This window comes from Brachycentrus maculatus, unplaced genomic scaffold (assembly GCF_059751285.1).
Source record: "Brachycentrus maculatus isolate JH-2025_06_01 unplaced genomic scaffold, ASM5975128v1 h1tg000117l, whole genome shotgun sequence".
NCBI classification, from domain to species: domain Eukaryota; kingdom Metazoa; phylum Arthropoda; class Insecta; order Trichoptera; family Brachycentridae; genus Brachycentrus; species Brachycentrus maculatus.
In genome coordinates, this window is record NW_028280870.1 from 2,511,077 (window position 1) to 2,517,500 (window position 6,424).

General features: G+C 28.9%; 1 long non-coding RNA gene across 3 annotated transcripts in view; it reads left to right on the forward strand.

Moving 5' to 3' along the window:
* The window catches only part of LOC148309846 (uncharacterized), a 31,660-nt gene that overhangs the window by 289 nt on the left and 24,947 nt on the right, over positions 1-6,424 (forward strand). Inside the window, exons 2-3 of one of the 3 annotated variants that reach the window (XR_015837481.1) lie at positions 277-1,438; positions 1,642-1,656. This is a non-coding gene — a long non-coding RNA (uncharacterized LOC148309846). Of the gene's footprint in view, positions 1-276; positions 1,540-1,641; positions 1,657-6,424 lie in introns of those variants that run through there. The other 2 variants (XR_015837480.1, XR_015837479.1) reach the window with 2 other exon arrangements.

Sequence of the window (6,424 nt, forward strand, 5' to 3'; positions counted from 1 at the left end):
CCTTATTCATTTTTGATTATCGCGTATAGCTCTTTATCATTTACCATTGTATTACACACACACACACACACACACACACACACATCATTCATTGCCAACTTACGAAAATAGGTTTTTTTCGAAGGCGAATTTTCCAAAAGAAAATGATGAAATAAAATATTAATTATATCGGCTGTTATAAACACTTCACGAGTCTAATACAATCCTTTAAAGGTTGAGTATGTTAAATTAGATATTCCTCTCGTCTGACAAAGATCCATTTATCATTATCCACAGGTGTTGGCTCTTGTGAACGTGGGTCCTGCAGTCGGAGCCGTCGGGTGCATGCAGTGCAGCGGCCTGAACGTGCAATGCGTCTCCAAGAACGCCGTCATGACGTGCCTTGGCACCCCCAAACTGATCCGCTGCCCTAGCGGAACCTTCTGCGACGTCAACCAGCTGCCATGGTGCGGCCCAACCTACACTCCGCTGTGCCCGCGCTAAGGCCGGAACATGGCCGCTCCCTGATCCGCCGCTCAGTGGAACTCGATTTTGCAAATGGATCTTAATTAATAACATTTTTAGTGTGTCCAAATACTTGTTCACAAATCTGGATATTCTCCAATTATAGGAATTATTTATCATATTATTTTTTGACATCTCAATAGATGAAGAATTGAGTGGATCAGAACACAAAGTATTTTTACAATATGGAGCCCCGTAAATGCCCAGACTTCCATATTCTTCTTCATCTTGTTGGGATTTTAATTAAACTTATATTTTTTTGATAATAAGTATACATTTTAGATACTAAGGCTGAGATCTCAAACTATCTCAAACGTTCTAATTCAGAACGCGGACGTGTCTTCGCGCACTATTTTCAAAAAAAAATAAATTAGTAATTTTTTTAGAATATTTATTTAAAAAAAAAACATTTTAAACGTTTATTTTTGAATTCCTTACCTTTGAATAGCTCTTTTTTTCAAAACGATGTATTTATTTCTAAGAAAAACTTTCAATACAAAGACAAAAAAAAAAAAAAATTTCGTCAAATGTTACCTGGGTTTAAAGAAAATTAAGTTGTGATTTATCGTATATTGGGCCTTAAAATATATGTTTTTACCCTTATAAAAAACAGTGTTGCATACCTGTATTAGGATTATCTGGTGTCAGCACACATCTGCGCATCATTACCTCGTGATATATATTTGATAGATAATTTATGAATCACCTGACGAATTGTTTTTATTGGTAATTTGATTAGTAATTTGCAAGAGATAATTTATAATGCAGTGTCATCTCAAAATATAAATACCGGTGTTTTATGGACAGTAACAAAAGTATCTATATGTTCCCAGTGATTGATATAATAAATCAGATTGAGAATCGTCGTAACTAAGAAGGATTATCTAAATTACCACCTACCAAAATGAAGACTGTTTTATTTGCTGTCATTTTGGTGAGAAATATTTTATCATTTACTATTTTTGATGGGTATTAAAACGAAATTATCATAAATTATCGATTACAAAACATTAAATGCGTTTTACCCTGTTCTTATTTATTTTTGTTTAATTTATTTTTTTAAAACAAATTTCATTAGATATTTTTAGCATATGATGATAACAACACAATATTAATTATTCGAAATTGCCTTCGTAGATATTAGCACTAATGAGCATCATGCCTGCTTCAGAGGCCTTTGAATGTGGAGAATGTAATCGTTGGCTCAGTGTGAAGTGCGTTTCAAAGACCGCCTATATGAGCTGTACGGGAACTCAAACAGTATCCTGCCCTCTTGGAGAATTCTGTAACGTCAATTACTCTAGAGTTTGCGGTGACTTTCCTCCAACTTGTTAGAGTCTCTAAGTGACTAGAGCTCATTTTAATATAATACTAGTTTAGGTAAAATAAAATTGCTTTACATAATTATTATAACTGAGAGTTAAGTCAGAATATACACACATAATACATGCGTAAGACCAGTTACGACGTATGCAGTGGAGACAAGAGCCAATACAACCAGAAACAAAAAACCTACCTAGAACATCGGAAAAGAAAGTCTTAAGGGCTATCACACGGAGGATGCTCAGAGACAGAATTCGAAACGAAGATATCATGCGGTCCTGTGAGACAGAAGATGTCGCACGATGGAGCAGAGAAAGAGGAAGATTTTGGAGATGCCATGTCAACAGGATGGATGGAGCAAGGATCCCATACATTGCGGGTAACAAGGTACCACCTTCCCGGAAGACCACCAAAGAGATGAAAGGATAGCTGGACGTCAACATAGGAGGAGTCACTTTTTCGAAAAAAAAACGGATCTTCAGATCTAATACAATAAAAAAGAGGATAAGAAGATATTAATATTTATATCTGTTTAATAATGTTAATTTAAGAAATTAAACACCAACGTATTTTTCCGCGTTTGTTTATTTTACCTATTGTACAAAATATATACATATATCCACTACATTGGCGGGCTTATTTGCAAGAAGGAATATCTTCCAACAAACCAAAAACAGACTAGTGATACTGCTCAATGTTTGCACATGAAATAGTTGATCTGATTGAAATAAGTGCTAACTCATTAGTGTATATAAAAGATAAATTACTATGAGCAGCATGAATTATCAAATAATTACAACAGTCTATATGAAACAGTATACTTAAATTGGTAAAAAAAGCTAGGCAAAGAGAGTAGGATCAGGCAAGGAGTTGAGTGAGAGAGGTAGAGGAACGAAGCTAAAGACGATATGATGGACAGTTAAGGTTCCAAGGAAAGATAGTAATATTTTAGACATTTCTTGAAGGTTGATTATTTCATTGAAAATAATGAACAACATTTTGAGTGTGTCCAAATACTTGTTCACAAAATCTGGATTATCTCCAATTACAGGAGTTATTTTCATATTATTTTTTGACATCTCATCAAAGATGAAGAAGAATATGGAAGTCTGGGCATTTACGGGGCTGACGACCGTCATAGGCTGGTTTAAGTGATCACTTTACACACGTGTAACATCCACCAATTCTACCCATTATTGACAACCACACTACTCAAATTCTTGGAAGCTCAATATATTTGAACGAATTTAGAAACCTTGTAGAATTATAAGCTAAATAATAAAAATGAAATTGTTATTTTCTGGCGTTTCTCACGTGTGTGATTATAATCCAGGATTCGGACCTCACATACTAATATAAGAGTTTCTGCTTAGTAAAAAGCTTCTTTACATCTCACCAATAGATGTCTCTAGTGAAGTTCTAGTGATTCAAGAACAAGGTTTCTAAATTGGTTCATATATATAGAGCTTCCAAAAATTTGAGTAGTGTAGTTGTCAATAATGGGTAGAAATGGTGAATGTTACACGTATGTAAAGTGATCACTTAAACCAGCCTATGACGGTCGTCAGCCCCGTAAATGCCCAGACTTCCATATTCTTCTTCATCTTTAATGAGATGTCAAAAAATAATATGAAAATAATGAAATAATCATTAAATTATAATTAATAAGGCAATAAAAAAATATATAATCTTTTAATTGAAGAGGTAATTTATTTCATAGTCTCGTCGTTTAGATAGTGCAGGAATGACTATAGAATGTTGTATTATGTGGAGGAATGGAAAGGGTTCTCTTCTGAGAAGTAACTATGATCAGAAAGAGGCATAAAGTTTTCAATTAGATATTTAAACGTGCTGAAAGAATGTTATAAAATAGTGTCGGGTTGTGGTCCCGTGGTTAGTGTCGCGGACTCTTAAGTCAGAGTTTCTCGGTTCAAACCCATTCTACCACAATTTGAAACCTATTTCTAATAATGAGCCGCTTAGGCTTACAGAAATAGTATGAAATTGAAATATTTATGTAAATAATAAAAACACATACCAGCGACCGGGTTTTTTAGTTACCGACATCGTAAGACTAGATAAAAATTTACGTTTTATACAATGCAAAACAAGATAGGAGTTAAGAACCGTAATTTTATATAATTTTGCCGATAAATTGAACATTTATACAGATTTTCTACATTACAAATTATTTCTAACGAAGATTATTACAGATTTTCAATAAAATATTTTATTTGTAACTAACATTTTTACCGATTCTCTACATAATATATAATTTAAAAAGAACATTATTACATATATCCTACATTATTTGTAACGAAAATTATTACAGATTTTTTTTAAATATTAAACATTATTTCTAACGAATATTCTCACAGATCTTCTATATTACTTAAGCATTATTTTCAAAGAAATTTTTTACGGATTTTCTAAATTATACATTGTTTTTACGAACATTCTTGATTTTTTCATTACAAAATACATTATTTTAAACGAATATTTAAAGGTTTTCTACTGTGTATGTTACATTATTTATAACGAACATTCTTAGATGATTTAAATTCATTTGTAAGATTGTTTTCTGTAATATAATAACAATATCAAACATTGCTTTCAATTGTTATCACATTTTAACTACGACGAGCATTATTATAAAACATCTTTAAAATTAAATTCGTCTGAAAAATTGTATCGAATCTTTTTACCAACACCTACCTTGTTTTGTACATTATACATATAATCTATAATAGTTTATTTTCAAGTAAACTGATTAGATTACTAATAAATTAAACTATAAATACCAATGTTTTTTGGGCAAAACACAAACATGTGTATACTACCTAATTAAAATAGTAAATCAGTCGAATACATAGGAAAGAATTACAGTAATCATTACCAGGATGAGGACTATTTTGTTTGCTATTATACTGGTGAGAAATAATTTATAAACACTTTTTTAAAAAAAAAAATCGTTCATGAAATAACAAATTATTTGATAAATGTGTTTTATTTTCCGATCCGAGAATTTTCCGATCTTTACATCCGTAAAGCTGTTATATAATTTTATATCTTATATTGTAAACAATTAATTATTATAATAAAAGTGTGTACTAATATATATATATATATATATATATATATATATATATATATATATATATATATATATATATATATATATATATATATATATTATATATATATATATATATATATATATATATATATATATATATATATATATATATATATATATATATATATATATATATATGTATATAAATATATAAGTATATATATATATATATATATATATATATATATATATATATATATATATATATATATATATATATATATGTATATATATATATATATATATATATATATATATATATATATATATATATATATATTTATATATATATATATATATATATATATATATATATTTATAAATATATATATATATATATATTTATATATATATATATATATATATATATATATATATATATATATATATATATATATATATATATATAAATATATATATATATATATTTATAAATATATATATATATATATATATATATATATATATATATATATAATATATATATATATATATATATATATATATATATATATATATATATATATATATACATATATATATATATATATATATATATATATATATATATATATATATACTTATATATTTATATACATATATATATATATATATATATATATATATATATATATATATATATATATATATATATATATATATATATATATATATATATATATATAAACACATAAAATCAAAGTTTTTTTATCCCTATTTCATTGCGCAAATAACTTAGAATTTTGTCTAGCCCCATCAGCTTTATTATGTTGATAACGGCAAAACCCGGTCACCAGTGAAATAAAACAAAAGTGGAAAAAACTTTATACTTAGTTGTTTTATTTATTATATTTGTTTAGCAGTCACCCAGTGAGAGGATATTTCTGCCAGTGCCAAGTCTTATTTTTATGTACACACAAAACAACAATAAAAATAATAATAGTAACTTATAAAAAATCATAGTTTTAATGCATTTAGCTTTATCATTTTAGAAATTATGACCGCAATTCTAGCATTAGGTTCAGAAAGAAGGGTGGGGAGCTGGATTCCTGCCTTTGTCAAGCTATTCAGAAAGTTAAATTATCTCTGTTTTGAGCGGACACAGAAAGACGTACAGTTTGCATCCCCTATATCTTGTTCATATTCGCAGTATGGTGATGTAACGCACTTTATCTTATTAAGATGCAGAGGCAGTGAACAGTGCCCAGACCTCAGGCGACATAACATCGAGATGGAAGATCTAGACAAAGATAAAGAAAAGTCAGCACAGAACTTATGTAAATCTAATTTTAACTATGTACATTTGTATTTACAGATATTAGCCCTGGTGAGCGTTCTACCGTCTGGGGCCTTCACCTATGTATGCGAAGAATGTAATCGTTGGACTAACGCGAAATGTGTCTCCAAGACAGCTTATATGAGCTGCACAGAAACCGAGATCATATCCTGTCTTCCTGGACA